A 16492-nucleotide genomic window follows, 5' to 3' on the forward strand; every position below is an offset into this window, starting at 1 on the left:
GGGTGGGCTACCACTACCTTCTAGGGTGAGGTGTCATTTTGCCAGGCTGGTCAAGTGATCCTGTCCCCAAGCTCATGGAGGAAAAACTAATTTCCCCCTTGCACACTTAGGTTGACAGCTCAAGTATTTTGCAGAGGATATTACTACCATTCTCTACTGTGTTTATTATATGCATGTTTTAACTATATTTTGAGCAAAATCCAGGAGTTGCCGATTTAGCCTACTAGTTTATGGAAATTGTCCGGCAAAACATCTGATTGGCCAAATTGGGCCTCACTTTCCAAACCAGAGGTCTGATTTCATTTTTAAAATACAGCTTATTGAGGTTTAATTTACACACCATAGAATTCACTCATTTTAAATTTAATGATTTTTTTTGGGACTTCCCTGGTGGTGCAGTGGTTAAGAATCCGCCTGCCAATGCAGGGGACACGGGTTCGAGCCCTGGTCCAGGAAGATCCCACATGCCACGGAGCAACTGAGCCCGTGTGCCACAACTACTGAGCCTGCCCTCTAGAGCCCACGAGCCACAGCTACTGAGCCCGTGCACCCTAGAGTCGGTGCTCCGCAACAAAAGAAGCCGCCGCAGTGAGAAACCCGTGCACTGCAATGAAGAGTAGCCCCCGCTTGCTGCAACTAGAGAAAGCCCACGCGCAGTAACGAAGACGCTCTGCAGCCATAAATAAACTAATTAATTAATTAATTTTAGTAAATCTCCATAAGCCATTACTACAGTCAATTTTAGAACATTTCTGTGACACCAAAAAGATTACCCTGCACCCATTTTCAGTCACTCCTCTTTCTACCCCAGGCAACCAATGATCTGGTTTCCATTTCTGTGAATTCACATTTTCTGGGTATTTCATATAAATGGAATCATCATATAATATGTAGTCTTTTGTGACTGGTCTTCACTTTAGCATAAAGTTTTTGAGGTTCATTCGTGTAGTAGCATATATCAGTACTTCCTTTTTATTGCTGAACAGTATTTCACTGTATGGATATACCACATTTTTTTCTTCTTATCCGTTTACCAGTTGATGGACATTTGAATTGTTTCCAGTTTTTGGCTTTTGTGAATAACTCTTATATGAACATACACATACGAGTCTTCATGTGGACATACGTTTCCTTTCTCTTGGGTAGATGGGTTGAATTTATGTTTATGTTTAAATAAACATAAACATAAATTTATGTTTAACTTTTTAAGAACCTGTCAAACAGCTTTCCAAAGAGGCTGTACCATTTTACATCCCCACCGGCATTATATGAGGGTTTTGGTTTCTTCACATCTTCACCAACACTTCTCCTTTGGATTATATCCATCCTAGTAAGTGTGAAATTTTTTTTTGTTTGTTTTGTTTTTGTTTATATCATGACACATTTTTATTGGTTGAAAATGCATTACACACAAACCAGCACAATATGTTTCAAGCCCCATGAGGGCAGAGACTGTTGTCTGTTTTTTCACCGCTGTATACCTGACATACAGTAAGCACTCAACATTTGATGAACAGGTGCACTTCACAAGTATATGAACACATTCAAGAGGAAAGGACTATGTACAGTGAGAGAGGATTTTGTTCTCTATGACGGCCCTATGCCAGCAGCTAAGGAGTAATCCCCTCAACCTTTTGCCTCTGGGGTGGAATAGAAGCCCAGGCTCATGTGAGAAGGATGCTGGCCATTTGGGCTCCATTCGCAGGGTTTGTCCCACCCAGCAGTCGCTTGGCTGCCAGCCTTTGGCCTGTCCCAGGTCCCGTTTGCTCATCTCTTGGCTTACCACCTTCCTGCTTTATCACTAAGGCTTTAGTCTGTTTGTTCCTGTAGAAACAGACCCTGCAAAGAATCTGATGTGTACATCACCTCACTTATCCTCACAACACTGCCTGGACCAGTGATTCTCAACTGGGGACAATTTTGCCCCCCAGGAGACATTTGGCAATGCCTGGAGACACTTCTGATTGCCATGACTTGGTGGGGTTGGTGCTTCTGGTGTCTAGAGTGTACAGGTCAAGGATGCTTCTAAACATCCTACAATGCACAGGACGCCCCTACAGCAGAGAATGAAAGGGTCCAAAATATCAGTAGTGTTGAGGACCTCTGCCCTATAGGTCAGGGGCTCTACTAGCTCCATTTTTACAGGAGAGGAGACAGGTGTGGAGAGGTTGGGTAAGTTGTCCCATGGTCCTGTAGCTGGTGAGCAGTGAGCTAGGATGTAAACCAAGTGAGGCTGGCCCCAGAGCCCTAGCTCATACCCCACTGTACATGACTGCTTCTCAGAAATGGAAAACCCAGACAGAGGTGCAACAGCTCTTTACTCCTTCACTCAGTTATGCTACAACCAAGAGACCAGCCGTCCCACTTGGCCTAGTGCTGAGCAGGTTCACAGGATGTGAGACTTGGTGCTCGAGCTGGGATGGATGGTCATCCTAGTACAACCCAGACTCTGTAAGGATCTGAACTTGAGACCTGGTCACCATAATTAATCTGCTGAGTTCATACCATGTGGTAATCACTCCGTAGTGATTACCTATATCAATTATAGGGACCCAACCCCAGTCCCAAGTTCACATAGTCTCAAGGCCAACTTTGTGTTCTGAAAATATTGATCTGTTAGCTCCTTGAGTTAAGTCAGCAAGCCTCCAGGTAGATGAAAATTTATGCTTGGATTTTTAAGGTTTGTTGGAGAAGCAGATCAGTTGGGGGTAGTGTGGTAGAGGAAAAAAGTCCCACGGTTTGATGGCAAGGTCAGAGTTCCCGTCGCTTAACCTGTCTGGGGCTCGGTATCCTCATTTGCAAATTGAGTCGATAACAGGAGCCAGGGTTATGAGTATTACCTTGTACCAGGTACTGTGCTTTCAAGGTGTTTGCACATAAGGTTATCTCATTTAATCTTCAGTGCTGGGAGTGGGTAGCTCCTCGGGTTAAGTGGTGAGCCCAAGGAGGCAGCTGGAGTCAGGACGCAATCCCAGATTGTCTCACTCCAAAGACCACACTTTTAGAGCTATGTAACGTCTCCCAGGGCTCTTTCTGAGGAGATGGGAAAACATGCCAATTAGGGTGAAAAATAGGAGGTGGCCTGAAGGGCAGCGCATTCAGTGTGTTTGCAAAGGCATGTGTGTTTCGCCACTGCCTAAGACCCCTGAAGCATCCCTGGCTCCCCAACACCGAAACGATGGGTCCCTGCAGCTGACCTCGCCCTCCAGCACCTGAACACCTCGCTCACCCGCTGCCCCCAGCAGCGTGTGTTTGATGTGATCAGTGGATTTGAAGTATGGCTCAGGCCCCAGGAGCCGCCTCCTTTCATGGGGAAGCAGAGCAGCTGGCCTGTCTCTTCTCGACCCTACTGTATGAGTCTGGCTCGAGCTGCAGGATTTGTGTGTCAGCTTCAAAAGTGCCTGAGGCTGTGTCCACACGGTGAAGGTCCTTGATGTGTCGCTGTGGTTTGCTGAGGCTTCCAAGGACAGGGGTCTACTGGGGAGTCGACAGGCTGATTTCCTTGTCTGCAGCTGAGTCATTCCGAGAATAGAAGCGGCTGCTGTTTTTCGAGCACTTATTCTGTGCCAGGCGTGATGCAGATCATTTCCCATGGAATGCTTCCCTCTTCTTCCTGGGCTGGCGGTTCTCCTTATGCTGCTTTACTTTTTCTTCTTTCCATAACTAGGAAGTGTATTCTAAAAACCTTTGTCTCCCTGGTGGTGGCTCTGTGCCGGGTATGGGGCTGGCATCACAACTGTTCCTCCATCCCACGATGCAGTCCTATAGAAGTGACCCGGTGCAGCCTGGTCGTTTCACACGTGGCCTTTGGAGTGGGGACAGCCAGGTCTGAATCCCTGCAAGTTGTGTTCAGTGTGAAGCTTTGTGGTGGTTTGGCTTTGCCATGGCTCCTTATCAAGCTGCACGTGGTTCTGAAGGAAGACAGAGGACACCAAAGTGGAACTGAAATCAGTGAAATCAAATTCATGTTTGTTGGTTTAATTAAACATTTGCACTGTGTCCTACTTACCTCCTTTCCTTTTCTCCATTCCTTGGGATGCCAGTGTCCCTGCGTCTTCCCTAGATGTTTTATTGACTTAAACTTTTTCTTTAGCAGAGAAATAGAGTTGGGAGGGTATCTGTGGGCTGTGATTAGCTGGTCTTCATTGCTGTGTTTGCTTGAAAATTGGTGTATTGTGGTGCAGGGTGGGTGATGGAAACAAGCGTTGCCACTTACAAGTTTCACTGTGCTATTGATATTGTGAAAATGATTTTCTTAATCCTAAAAGAAGAATACAATTTATTTTTCTAGGATTTAAGATGTCTTCGTTGGTCAGACTTCATAGAAGACAATATGGAAGACTTTCAGTAGCTAAAAGGTAAAGTGAAATATTCTTTAAATTTGTGTCTTGGTTTTTAGATGATCCCAGGGTGAAATAGCAAAATTAGATGAGGGCATAAATGCAGATATCAAGATTTAATTTTGGTGAATTTGCTGATTTCACTTTAATTTTAGTTTATATAATTAAAAAAACTATATCCTTTTAAATCTTTTCTGACAGCAAAAGTAATACTTTTTTTTTCTTATTAGTTATCTGTTTTATCCATGTTAGTGTATATATGTAATCCCAATCTCCCAGTTCATCCCACCACCAAGTAATACTTGTTTTGAAACTTTCATTTCAGAATAATTATACACTCACAGGAAATTGTAGTAAATAATTTGTTTTAAAATATTCAGACAACACTGAAATGCATAGTACAAAAAGTACAAATCCTCTGTAACCATACCACTGAACATTTGCTAGTATTAACAGCTCGGTATGCCTTCTTTAGGCTTTTTGTTGCATTGCCAAATAAATCTGTAAACAAAGTGAACTCAATTTTTGCCTGTTGGAAGAGGGTCTGCAAACTTCAATGCTTATTATGCATTTCACCTCTGCAAACACAAATAGATACCATCAGATCTTTGCACTTTTTTTTCCCCCTTCACTGTTGTTTTTATACATTACTTACAGGCTCTGTGGTCATTACTCAGAGCCTGGTTACTCCCAAAGAACTGGAATTGGGCCTCCTACCCCACTATGGCCTTGCTTCTCCTACCTTAGGATACCTAAGAATCACTTGACAAGCTTATTAAAATTCAGTTTCCCAGGCCTCATCCATGCTGTTCTTAAGATCTGGGGCCCAGGGAGCTGCTTAAGTATGCAGCTCAGGTGACTCCTGCTCTTGGTGTTGGAGCCACTTTAAGAATCCTCCACCAGCAAATTGCTGGTACCGGTTATCTAGGAAACTGTGCTAAGCTCAGCTACTCCCAGCACATGCCCTTTGGCTGGTTGCTGTTGGTTGGAGTCAGGGTGCCTGTAAATAAAGCCAGTGTGGGTACTGCTACAGACATGAGTGTGCACACCGGGCTCTTAGGTTAGCTCCCATCACAGCCCTAGTGACTAGCCTACCATCCTGCCTGCCTGCTACAGAGCAGGCACTCCTCGGATATCTGGTAGTTGGTGTTGAGTGAATGAATGAATGTTTATTTGCTTTTCCCTCTCATAGCCCATTTGTAGTGGTAAATAAGCAGCAGTTGTATAGACTTAGCCTTATACCAAAGGAAGGTAGAAAAAAATGTAAAAGGCAGACAGAAACATTCAAAATCTTAGCTGTTTTGGACCATGAATTAGTTTTCCATTTCCATATCACATTATCACACATTTAGCTGTTTAAAAGAACACACATTTAGGGGACTTCCCTGGCGGTCCAGCAGTTAAGACCCCTCACTTCCACTGCAGGGGGATAAGTTCGATCCCTGGTTGGAGAACTAAGATCCTGCAGGCCACATGATGCGGCCCAAAAAAACAACAACAACACACACACACACACACACACACACACATTTATTATAGAACAGTTTTGTAAGTCAGAAGTGCAACATGGGTCTCACCAGGCTAAAATCAAGGTGTCAGCAGGCTGTGTTCCTTTCTGGAGAAGCTGTAGGAGAGAATCTTGTTTCCTTGCTCATTCAGAATGTTGGTAGAATTCAGTTCCTTGCAGTTGTAGGACTGAGATCTCTATTTCTGGCTGTCAGCTGAGGACAATTTGCATCTTCTAGAGGCCATTCCTTGGCTTGAGACCCCCTTCCTCCATCTTCAAAGCCAGCAACATCACGTTTCAAATCTCTCCTCCTCCAATTCACCTCTCTGATTGAAGCCTGGAAAGGCTCTACTTTTAAGGACTCATGTGATTAGATTTTGGACAAGATAATTCAGTACAGTACCTCTGTCTCAAGGTGTATAGCCTCAGTCGCATCTCCAGAGTCCCTTTTGCCATGTAATTTAGCATAGTCACAGGATCCAGCGATTCTGATGTGGATGTCTTTGTAGGCCATTCTTCTGCCTCCTTTAGGCCATTTAGGACTCATAGCCTCAGTAGTCCTTGAGAGCATTGCTCTGTCATAGGCCAGCACAGTTCCTCTCTTTGATTCTAAGATACCATTCATTAACAAATACTTTTTAGGCTTCCCTGGTGGTGCAGTGGTTAAGAATCCGCCTGTCAATGCAGGGGACATGGGTTCGAGCCCTGGTTCGGGAAGATCCCACATGCCGCGGAGCAACTAAGCCCGTGCGCCACAACTACTGAGCATGCACTCTAGAGCCCGCGAGCCACAACTACTGAGCCCACGTGCCGCAACTACTGAAGCCTGCGCACCTGGAGCCCGTGCTCCGCAACAAGAGAAGCCACTGCAATGAGAAGCCCGCGCACTGCAACGAAGAGTAGCCCCCACTCGCCGCAACTAGAGAAAGCCTGTGTGCAGCAATGAAGACGCAACGCAGCCAAAAATAAATAAATAAATTAATTTAAAAAAAAAACCTTTTTATTATGGAAAGCTTCAAAGATAAACTGAAGTAGCGAAACAGTATAATATACCCATTCATGCCCATCATTTTATTCTAGTAAATACCGATTCTTGGCCAATCTTGTGCCATCTATCCCCTTCCCACTACAGTTTGAAATTATTTTGAAGCAAATCTCAGAGGACATATTGTAATCTACATATATTTTAATATCTATTTCTGGAAGATAGTCACAGTTTACTAATACTCCCCCAAATCAATGGTTTAGTATCACCAAATATCTAGACACTTCTTATATTTTCTTGATTATCTTATCCAATTGTTTACAGTTTATTTTAATTGAGATCTAAATAAAACCTACATATTACATTTGGTTGATGTCTCTTATTTCTTTTTTCTTATTGTGTAAAATATATATAACACAGAATTACCTTTTTTTTTCTTTCTGCGGTATGCGGGCCTCTCACTGCTGTGGCCTCTCCCGTTGCAGAGCACAGGCTCCGGACACGCAGGCTCAGCGGCCATGGTTCACGGGCCCAGCTGCTCCGCGGCATGTGGGATCTTCCCAGACCAGGGCACGAACCCGTGTCCCCTGCATCGGCAGGTGGACTCTCAACCACTGTGCCACCAGGGAAGCCCCAAAATTACCATTTTGAGTATACATTTTAAGTGTACAGTTTAGTGACATTAAGTACATTCATATTGTTGTGCAACCATCATCATCCATCTCTAGAGCTTCTTCATTCCAGACTGAATCTCTGTGCCTATTAAATAATAACTCCTCATTCCTCTAGCCAGTATCAGAATGTCCTTTTTTAAAACAATTACCATCTTAACCATCTCTAAGTGTGCAGTTCGGTAGTTTAAGTATATTTGCATTGTTATGAGACAGATCTCCAGAACTTTTTCATCTTGCAGAACTAAAACTCTATACCTATTAAACAGTAACTCCCCTTTCCCCCTCCCCCCAGCCCTCAATAAGCATCATTTTCCTTTCTGTTTCTATGAATTTGACTACTTTAGTGTTGTGTTCCCAGCCTGTTTTTTTTTTTTTTTTTTTTTACTATTTATTTGGTTGTGCCAGGTCTTAATTGCAGCAGGTGGGCTCCGTAGATGCAGCTCACCAGCTCCTTAGTTGCAGCAAGCATGTGGGATCTAGTTCCCTGAAAAGGGATCAAACCCAGGCCCCCTGCATTGGGAGTGCGGAGTCTTATCCACTGCGCCACCAGGGAAGTCCCCCCAGCCTGTTTTTGTTAAGGTTCTTGAGTAGGAATGCCTGAGGCATTCGCCCGGGCCCTATTACTCTTAGCAAGCCCCACTGACATTTCCCTCACTGGGGCCAGTGTTGTGATTGGGCTGGCACTTGTCATTCTTATGACTGTAGGATAGAACTCTGCAAAAAAACATCAGGGAACTTAGAGGAACAAGATTTATTACTCACAGGTCCTGGAGGGTACGCAACATGTCCAAGGGCCAGACGGTGAGGGCGAAGGTAGAGAGAACACCTGGGGCTCTGTGTTTATTAGGGTGTGAGTGTGGGGTGCCTGGGGTTTCATGGAGTCACTCATTCCTGGCTCATTTTAATATAAGAGAGGAAATTAGGATGCGGGAGAGTGGAGACAGCGTCACTCAAGATGGTCCGTTATCTGGGTCACCCAGGGTTTTCTAGGGGAACTTCATGGGTGTGGGTGACCCAGTTCCTCATCTGGTTTTGCTAGTAGCTATATCATACACCTGACAATGTTTATTCAAGATGGATGGCTTTTGAAATGGATTTCTTTGCAATCAAAAGCTTAATGTCAGGAACTTATACTATATTATTTACCTTACATATGTGGATTCATACAATATTTGTCCTTTTGTGACTGGTTTATTTCACTTAGCATAATGTCCTGAAGGTTCATCCATGCTGTAGCGTGTGACAGGATTTCCTTCCTTTTAAGGCTGCGTAGTATTCCATTGTGTGTGTGATGTTTAATTTTATGTATCAGTTTGGCTGGGCCATGGGGTGCCCAGATATTTGGTCAAACATTATTCTGGGTGTTTCTGTGAGGATGTTTTTGGATAAGATTAATATTTAAATTGGTGGGCTTTTTTTTTTTTTTCCGGTACGCGGGCCTCTCACTGCTGTGGCTTCTGTTGCAGAGCACAGGCTCCGGACGCGCAGGCTCAGCGGCCATGGCTCACGGGCCCAGCCACTCCGCGGCATGTGGGATCTTCCCGGACCAGGGCACGAACCCATGTCCCCTGTATCGGCAGGCGGACTCTCAACCACTGCGCCACCAGGGAAGTCCCAGGTCTTATATTTAGATCTTTGTTTCACTTTGACTTAATTTTTGTATATAGCATAAGATAAAAGTGTCCAACTTCATTTTTTTGGCATGTGGATATCCAGTTTTCCCAGTGCAGTTTGTTGAAAAGGTTGTTCTTTGCCTATTGAATAGTCTTGACACTTTGTCAGAAATCATTTAACCCGATATGTGAGAGTATATTTCTGGGCTTTCTATTCTGTTCTGTTGGTCTATATGTCTGTGTTTATGCCAGTACCACACTGTTTTGAATACCATAGCTTTGTAGTAAGTTTTGAAATCAAGAAGTGGGAAGCCTCCAACTTTGTTCTTCTTTTTCAAGATTACTTTGGCTATTTGGGGTCCCTTGAAATTCCATCTGAATTTTGGGATGGAGTTTTCAATTTTTGCAAAAAAAACCTCATTGAGATTTTGATAGGAATTTCATTGAATCTGTGGATTGCTTTGCACTGTTTTGACATTTTAATAATATTAAGTCTTCCAATTCATGAACATGGGATATCTTTCCGTTTACTGGTATCATCTTTAATTTCTTTCAGCAACATTTTATAGTTTTCAGTGTACAAGTGTTTTACCTCTTTAAATTTATTCCTGAGTATTTTATTCTTTTTGACATTATTGTAAATGGGATTGTTTTCTTAATTTCCTTTCACATTGTTCACTGTTAGTGTATGGAAATGCAACTTTTTTTTGCAAGTTGATTTTGTATCTTGGCCATTTTTGTCTTGTTCCTGATCTTAGAGGAAATGTTTCCAGTCTTACCATTGAACATGGTGTTAGCTGTGGGACTTTCATTTATAGCCTTTATTTTGTTGAGGTAGTTTCCTCTATTTCTAGTTTGTAGAGTGGTTTTTTTAATCATGAAAGTGTGTTGAATTTTGTCAAATGCTTTCTGCATCAGTTGAGATGATTATGTGGCTTTTTCCTCCATTCTGTTACTGTGGTGTATCTCATTGATTTTCACATGTTGTACCATCCTTTCATTGAAGGAATAAGTCCCACTTGGCTATGGCGTGTAATCCTTTTAATGTGCTGCTGAATTCTGCTTGCTTGTATTTTGTTGAGGATTTTTGCATCAATATTCATAAAGGACATTGATCTATAGTTTTCTTTTCTTGTAGTGTCTTTGTCTGGCTTTGGTACAAGGGTAATGCTGGTCTCATAGAATGAGTTTGGGAAGACTGGTGTTAATTCTTTTTTAAATGTTTGGTGGAATTCACCAGTGAAGCCATCTGGTCATGGGCTGTTTTTTGTGTAGGTTTTAAATTACTGGTTCATTCCAGTTACAGGTTTATTCAGATTTTTTATTTGTTCATGATTCAGTCTTGGTAGGTTGTACATTTCCTGAAGTTAGTCCCTTTCATGTAAGTTAACGAGTTTGTGGTATATAATTATTCATAGTACTTTCATAATTTTTTTATTTGTGTAAAATTGGTAGTAATTTCCCCTCTTTTATATTTGATTTTAGTTTTTTGTATTCTTTTTTTTTTTTAAAATCCAGGAGTTTGTCAATTTTGTTGGTCTTTTTGAGGAACCAACTCTTGGTTTCATTGACTTTTCTAGTCTTTATTTTTTTAAATTTTTTATTTGTTTATTTTTGCAGTACGCGGGCCTCTCACTGTTGTGGCCTCTCCCGTTGCGGAGCACAGGCTCCGGACGCGCAGCCTTAGCAGCCATGGCTCACGGGCCCAGCCGCTCCGCGGCATGTGGGATCTTCCCGGACCGGGGCACGAACCCATGTCCCCTGCATCAGCAGGCAGACTCTCAACCACTGTGCCACCAGGGAAGCCCCTAGTCTTTATTTTATTTACCTCTGATCTACTCTTTATTATTTCCTTCCTTTTGCTAGCTTAAGGTATGCTTCTTTTTCTAGTTCCTTAAGTTGTAAAGTTAGGTTGTTGTTTTGAGATCTTTTTTAATGCATTTACAGCTATAAAATTTTCTCTTAGCACTGCTCTGCATCTCATAAGTTTTGGTATGTTGTGTTTTCATTTTTATTTGTCTCAAGATATTTTCTACCTTTCCTTATGATTCCTTCTTTGACCCATTGGTTGTATTTCCACATGTTTGTGGATTTTCCAGTTTTCCTTCTGTTATTTTATTTTATTTTATTTTTATTCAGACAGAAAGTCACAAAAATTATAATCATCCTCATCAGTTCACTCAGTCTCGTGTAATTAATTTTTTTTTCATCTTGATCTTTTGTTAGCACTTTTATGAATTCATCAGTTTTCCATTAGAGTTCTGAAAATGCTTATTCATTCAGTTCAGCAGTATAGTCAGTTACCAGAAACCTGTACTTGTCAAAGTCTTTTCCATGAATTCCTTGAAGATGGAACCCTTTTATAGGAACATTTTTGCAGAAGCATCAGAGTACACCCAGAACTGTCTGTAAATGACAAAAGATTTAAAAATGACCATGGTTAAAGATTTGATGAAAGTTCATAATAATGCAATTGACAAGGAAATTTAGTTATTTCTGAGATATACATTTTAAACTAATAACTAGAATTATGACATAACATTATACCAGAATATATAAGATTTTTAGAAATTTCATGTAATGTCTGAAATATTTATATTAATGTATTTCCATACAAATAACCCAAAGAAAGTTTAGTTTTAGTTGTTTGTTTGTTTTTTTATACTGCAGGTTCCTATTAGTCATCAATTTTCAACACATCTGTGTATACATGTCAATCCCAATCACCCAATTCAGCACCCCACCATCCCCACCCCGCCATGGTTTTTCCCCCTTGGTGTCCATACATTTGTTCTCTACATCTGTGTCTCAACTTCTGCCCTGCCAACTGGTTCATCTGTACCATTTTTCTAGGTTCCACATACATGCGTTAATATACAATATTTGTTTTTCTCTTTCTGACTTACTTCACTCTGTATGACAGTCTCTAGATCCATCCACATCTCAACAAATGACTCAATTTCATTCCTTTTTAAAGCTGAGTAATATTCCATTGTATATATGTACCACATATCCATTCATCTGTCGATGGGCATTTAGGTTGCTTCCATGACCTGGCTATTGTAAATAGTGCTGCAATGAACGTTGGGGTGCATGTGTCTTTTTGAATTATGGTTTTCTCTGGGTGTATGCCCAGTAGTGGGATTGCTGGATCATATGGTAATTCTATTTTTTGTTTTTTAAGGAACCTCCATACTGTTCTCCATAGTGGCTGTATCAATTTATATTCGCACCAACAGTGCAAGACGGTTCCCTTTTCTCCACACCCTCTCCAGCATTTGTTCTTTGTACATTTTCTGATAATGCCTGTTCTAACTGCTGTGAGGTGATACCTCATTGTAGTTTTGATTTGCATTTCTCTAATAATTAGTGATGTGGAGAAGCTTTTCATGTGCTTCTTGGCCATCTGTATGTCTTCTTTGGAGAAAGGTCTATTTAGGTCTTCTGCCCATATTTGGATTGGGTTGTTTGTTTCTTTAATATTGAGCTACATGAGATGTTTATATATTTTGGAGATTAATCCTTTGTCTGTTGATTCGTTTGCAAATATTTTCTCCCATTCTGAGGGTTGTCTTTTCGTCTTTTTTATGGTTTCCTTTGCTGTGCAAAAGCTTTGAAATTTCATTAGGTCCCATTTGTTTATTTTTGTTTTTATTTCCATTACTCTAGGAGGTGGATCAAAAAAGATCTTGCTGTGATTTATGTCAAAGAGTGTTCTTCCTATGTTTTCCTCTAAGAATTTTATAGTGTCTGGTCTTATGTTTAGGTCTTGAATCCATTTTGAGTTTATTTTTGTGTATGGTGTTGAGGAGTGCTCTAATTTCATTCTTTTACATGTTGCTGTCCAGTTTTCCCAGCACCACTTACTGAAGAGACTGTCTTTTCTCCTTTGTATATCTTTGCCTCCTTTGTCATAGATTAGCTGACCATAGGTGCATGGGTTTATTTCTGGGCTTTCTATCTTGTTCCATTGATCTATGTTTTTGTTATTGTGCCAGTACCATATTGTCTTGATTACTGTAGCTTTGTAGTATAGTCTGAAGTCAGAGAGTCTGATTCTTCCAGCTCCGTTTTTTTCCCTCAAGACTGCTTTGGCTATTCGGGGTCTTTTGTGCCTCCATACAAATTTTAAGATGATTTGTTCTAGTTCCGTAAAAAACTGCCATTGGTAATTTGATAGGGATTGCATTGAATCTGTAGATTGCTTTGGGTAGTATAGTCATTTTCATAATATTGATTCTTCCAATCCAAGAATATGGTATATCTCGCCATCTGTTGGTATCATCTTTAATTTCTTTCATCACTGTCTTATAGTTTTCTGCATACATGTCTTTTGTCTCCCTTTTGTTTTATTTCATCATTAGTGTATAAGAATGCAAGAGATTTCTGGATATTAATTTTGTATCCTACAACTTTACCAAATTCATTGATTTGCTCTAGTTGTTTTCTGGTGGCATTTTTAGGATTCTCTGTGTGTAGTATCATGTCATCTGCAAACAGTGACAGTTTTACTTCTTCTTTTCCAATTTGTATTCCTTTTATTTCTTTTTCTTCTCTGATTGCCGTGGCTAGGACTTCCAAAACTATGTTGAATAATACTGGTGAGAGTGGACATCCTTGTCTTGTTCCTGATCTTAGAGGAAATGCTTTCAGTTTTTCACCATTGAGAATGATGTTTGCTGTGGGTTTGTCATATATGGCCTTTATTATGTTGAGGCAGGTTCCTTCTGTACCCACTTCCTGGAGAATTTTTATCATAAATGGGTGTTGAATTTTGTCAAAAGCTTTTTCTTCATCTATTGAGATGATCATATGGTTTTTATTCTTCAATTTGTTAATATGGTGTATCACATTGATTGATTTGCATATATTGAAGAATCCTTGCATCCCTGGGATAAATCCCAGTTGATCATGGTGTATGATCCTTTTAATGTTTGTTGGATTCTGTTTGCTAGTGTTTTGTTGAGGATTTTTGCATCTATATTCATCAGTGATATTGGTCTGTAATTTTCTTTTTTTATGGCATCTTTACTGGTTTTGGTATCAGGGTGATGGTGGACTCATAGAATGGGTTTGAGAGTGTTCCTTCCTCTGCAATTTTTTGGAAGAGTTTGAGAAGGATGGGTGTTAGCTCTTCTCTAAATGTTTGATAGAATTCACCTGTGAAGCCATCTGGTCCTGGACTTTTGTTTGTTGGAAGATTTTTTATCCCAGTTTCAATTTCATTACTTGTGATTGGTCTGTTCACATTTTCTATTTCTTCCTGGTTCAGTCTTGGAAGGTTATACCTTTCTAAGAATTTGTCCATTTCTTCCAGGTTGTCCATTTTATTGGCATAGAGTTGCTTATAGTAGTCTCTTAGGATGCTTTGTATTTCTTCAGTGTCTGTTGTAACTTCTCCTTTTTCATTTCTAATTTTATTGATTTGAGTCCTCTCCCTCTTTTTCTTGGTGAGCCTGGCTATAGGTTTATCAATTTTGTTTATCTTCTCAAAGAACCAGCTTTTAGTTTTATAGATCTTTGCTATTGTTTTCTTTGTTTCTATTTCATTTATTTCTGCTCTGATCTTTATGATTTCTTTCCTGCTGCTAACTTTGGGTTTTGTTTGTTCTTCTTCCTCTAGTTCCTTCAGGTGTAAGGTTAGATTATTTACTTGATAGTTTTCTTGTTTCTTGATGTAGGCTTGTATAGCTATAAACTTCCCTCTTAGAACTGCTTTTGTTGCATCCCATAGGTTTTGGATCATCGTGTTTTCATTGTCATTTGTCTCTAGGTATTTTTTCATTTCCTCTGATTTCTACAGTGATCTCTTGGTTATTTAGTAACGTATTGTTTAGCCTCCATGTGTTTGTGTTTTTTACATTTTTTTCCTTGTAATTCATTTCTAATCTTATAGCGTTGTGGTCAGAAATGATGCTTGATATGATTTCAGTTTTCTTAAATTTACTGAGGCTTGATTTGTGACCCAAGATGTGATCTATCCTGGAGAATGTTCCGTGCGCACTTGAAAAGAAAATGTAATCTGCTGTTTTTGGATGGAATGTAATATAAATATCAATTAAATGTGTATTTATTTATGTGTATTCTGCTACTGTTGGGGAGAATATTATATAGTGGTTGATTTCTCTTAAGTGTTGTTAAATCTATGAGGTTTCCTCATCTTTTTTCTTTTTTCTTTTTTTTTTAGTATTTTGTTATTGTTGAAGCAGATCCTCTGTCCTCTAGAGTTTCCCACAGCCTAGATTGTGCCAATTGCATCCTGTGGTGTCATTTAGCCAGTCTGTCTGCCTCTTGTTATTTCTTGTATGTTGTATGCATGTGTAGAGATGTGACATGATTCAGGTTCTTTTTTAGCAATATAATTCCATAGGTGATGTTCACTTCTGTTGAGAAGTAGCTAATTAGTTGTCTTTCTGTTTATATTGTTAGCAACTATTGATCTTTGTCTAGGCCCATTAATTTATTGGGTGTTGTAAGATGTTGACAACCAATTATTCTATTCTCTCACTATTTATTAACTGTACTACTTGTATAATACCCCTTATAAACTGTTTGGTTATTCTGAGATACAGTTCCTATTGGAAAGAAAAATCATTCATCTTAATAGTAGCTTTTAAGAGGAAAATATACAACATTAAATACATATTAATTGTAAGAAAGAGCCCTAACTTCAGATATAAAAAAGAAAAATTGTAAGTCTTACCTTTGAAAATAAAACAGTAGCGATGGTCATAATTGACCTTGAATAATCAAAAAGACAGATAAATAATCAAAGACTATTTCAGCTGTTAAAGAAGGATGGGATGGGTCTAGTATATTTTAGAAAGGCGCACTAGAAAAAGCTTGCAATGAAAAGCTTTGGCACTATGTATGTGTGTGTGTGAACTATATTGTACCCCAATAATATTGGGTAATGAGATGCTGCCATATGGGAATCACCTTTCTTAGGTAAAACCCTTATTAATTGTTTGGAACAAGATAGAGTAAAAACACATATGTAAAAATTTCCCTAAGTCTGTAAGTTGACATGCTTTAAGTTTATAAATTATCTCAGAATATAGGTTTAACAGAGAACACTTCTGTGTATCTAAAGGGTGTTTACTTTAATATCTGATATTTTGTTCTTTCCTTTGGTCATATCTTTTCTTTTGTCATTTCAATAGAATACATTAATTTCCTAGCCCTTGGGGAGGTTAAAGGTATAAATTGTTTCTTGGTATGGGATTGACTGGTGACCATTAAGCCCCGGCCATCTGTGTGTAGTTGCTTGGCAGTGTTTTTCATTTTGCTGACAATATTGTTAGTCAGATTTCCCTGTGATCATATGCTGATACCTAGGCAGTTGCTGAGGGAATAGGCTATGTGTGGTTTTA

At 40.0% G+C, this 16492-nt stretch overlaps 1 long non-coding RNA gene across 1 annotated transcript in view; it reads left to right on the plus strand.

The window, feature by feature from the left end:
* The first annotated feature begins 4289 nt into the window (after positions 1-4289).
* Positions 4290-16492, plus strand: part of LOC125962722 (uncharacterized) — a 35619-nt gene continuing 23416 nt past the window's right edge. Inside the window, exon 1 of the long non-coding RNA XR_007474363.1 lies at positions 4290-4358. This is a non-coding gene — a long non-coding RNA (uncharacterized LOC125962722). The remainder of the gene's footprint in view (positions 4359-16492) is intronic.

The sequence above is a fragment of the Orcinus orca genome, chromosome 20 (assembly GCF_937001465.1).
Source record: "Orcinus orca chromosome 20, mOrcOrc1.1, whole genome shotgun sequence".
NCBI lineage: Eukaryota > Metazoa > Chordata > Mammalia > Artiodactyla > Delphinidae > Orcinus > Orcinus orca.